This window comes from Phytophthora infestans, genomic scaffold (genome assembly GCF_000142945.1).
Source record: "Phytophthora infestans T30-4 supercont1.169 genomic scaffold, whole genome shotgun sequence".
NCBI lineage: Eukaryota > Oomycota > Peronosporomycetes > Peronosporales > Peronosporaceae > Phytophthora > Phytophthora infestans.
Window position 1 is genome coordinate 55,207 of NW_003303590.1, and position 2,870 is coordinate 58,076.

Here is a 2,870-nt window from a genome sequence, read left to right on the forward strand (position 1 = left end):
CGGGGATAGAATAGAGGAACAATTGGCCGGAACTTTTCTCGGGTTAGTTAATTTTGTGCTTTGTCGATACAAAAGCACGCCTCTTCTTTTGGCAGTGATTTATTCGAAAGAGTAAATTGACGAAAGACGAGTCGTTCTTTCCGGTTCAGCTTTTCCGATCAGCTAATCATAATATGGTGGACGTATTGATGTCGACACCAAAATCGTACATGTATCATGTTTCTCATCGTTCGCAGAGGGTAAGATACAATTGTCGCTGAAAATTCGCTTTGAGTGCGGATACGACGTGATGGCGTGAGGCCAATGACAGCAAGTGCCCCTGATTTCCATCATCTGGCTACGGCATGGTGTGTCTTCAACTGGTGTCTACGCCTATAGATGTATTACTAGCTAACGCATAAGCAACCCTGTGTTTCGGCGAGCTGGCGGCACTTGTGATGACCGCCTCCGGAGTCAGTCGCGTGTAGTGCGTATGACGTTTACACTGCAGATTGCTGCTGAGCTATTCAAGAGGACGCATTAGTCCGCGATAAAAGGTGTGCATCTTGCGACTTTTCCTACAGGCATTCTCGACCTGGCGGAGCTGGTCAAGAGCCACACCAAACCTACACGACAGATGTGCGGGCTACAATAGAGGAACAATTCTCTGGAGCTATTCCTGCTAGTGTAATTTTGTCTTTGGCGTTTAATACCAGACTCCGCGTTTTCGCGGGATGTTTCGAATGTGCAAGTGCTCGAAGGCAAGCGGTTCATCGTGTACAGCTTACCGATCAGCTTGTCAAATATTGTGGACGTATTGATGTCGACGCCAAAGTCGTACATGATCATGTTCCTCATCGTTCGCAGCGTGTAGGTACAATTGTCGTTGAAATACGCTTCGAGTGCGGATACGACCTATAGCGTGAGGCCATTGACAACATGTTCCCCTGATTTCCATCATCCAGCTACGCCATGGTGTGTCTTCAACTGGTGTCTACGACTATAGATGTATTACTAGCTAACGCATAAGCAACCCTGTTTTTCGGCAAGCTGGCGGCACTTGTGATGATTCCTTCCGGAGTCAGTCGCGTGTGGTGCGTATGACGTTTACACTGCAGATTGTTGGTAAAGCTATTCAAGAGGACGCATTGGTCCGCGATAAAAGGTGTGCATCTTGCGACTTTTCCCTATATGCATTCTCGACCTGGCGGAGCTGGTCAAGAGCTACACCAAGACTACACGACAGATGTGCGGGCTACAATAGAGGAACAATTTCCTGGAGCTATTCCTGCTAGTGTAATTGTGTCTTTGGCGTTTAATACCAGACTCCGCGTTTTCGCGGGATGTTTCGAAAATGCAAGTGCTCGAAGACAAGCGGTTCATCGTGTACAGCTTACCGATCAGCTTGTCAAATATTGTGGACGTACTGATGTCGACGCCAAAGTCGAACTTGATCATGTTCCTCATCGTTCGCAGCGTGTAGGTACAATTGTCGTTGAAATACTCTTCGAGTACGGAAACGACCTATGGCGTGAGGCCATTGACAGCAAGTGCTCCTGGTTTCAATCATCCGGCTACGCCATGGTGTATCTTCAACTGGTGTCTACGACTATAGATGTATTACTAGCTAACGCAAGAGCAATCCTGTTTTTCGGCAAGCTGGCGGCACTTGTGATGACCCCTTCCGGAGTCAGTCGCGTGTGGTGCATATGCCTTCTACACTGCAGATTGTTGCCAAAGCTATTCACGAGGACGCATTGGTCCGCGATGAAAGGTGTGCATCTTGCGACTTTTCCTATATGTATTCTCGACCTGGCGGAGCTGGTCAAGCGCCACACCAAGACTACACGACAGATGTGCGGGCTACAATAGAGGAACAATTCCCTGGAACTATTCCTGCTAGTGTAATTGTGTCTTTGGAGTTTAATACCAGACTCCGCGTTTTCGCGGGATGTTTCAAATGTGCAAGTGCTCGAAGACAAGCGGTTCATCGTGTACAGCTTACCGATCAGCTTGTCAAATATTGTGGACGTACTGATGTCGACGCCAAAGTCGAACTTGATCATGTCCTTCATCGTTCGCAGCGTGTAGGTACAATTGTCGTTGAAATACTCTTCGAGTACGGAAACGACCTATGGCGTGAGGCCATTGACAGCAAGTGCCCCTGGTTTCCATCATCCGGCTACGCCATGGTGTGTCTTCAACTGGTGTCTACGACTATAGATGTATTAATAGCTAACGCAAGAGCAATTCTGTTTTTCGGCAAGCTGGCGGCACTTGTGATGACCCCTTCCGGAGTCAGTCGCGTATGGTGCATATGACGTTTACACTGCAGATTGTTGCCAAAGCTATTCACGAGGACGCATTGGTCCGCGATGAAAGGTGTGCATCTTGCGACTTTTCCTAAATGCATTCTCGACCTGGCGGAGCTGGTCAAGAGCCACACCAAGACTACACGACAGATGTGCGGGCTACAATAGAGGAACAATTCCCTGGAACTATTCCTGCTAGTGTAATTGTGTCTTTGGAGTTTAATACCAGACTCCGCGTTTTCGCGGGATGTTTCAAATGTGCAAGTGCTCGAAGACAAGCGGTTCATCGTGTACAGCTTACCGATCAGCTTGTCAAATATTGTGGACGTACTGATGTCGACGCCAAAGTCGAACTTGATCATGGCCTTCATCGTTCGCAGCGTTTAGGTACAATTGTCGTTGAAATACTCTTCGAGTACGGAAACGACCTATGGCGTAAGGCCATTGACAGCAAGTGCCCCTGGTTTCCATCATCCGGCTACGCCATGGTGTGTCTTCAACTGGTGTCTACGACTTTAGATGTATTACTAGCTAACGCAAGAGCAATTCTGTTTTTCGGCAAAACTGGCGGCACTTGTG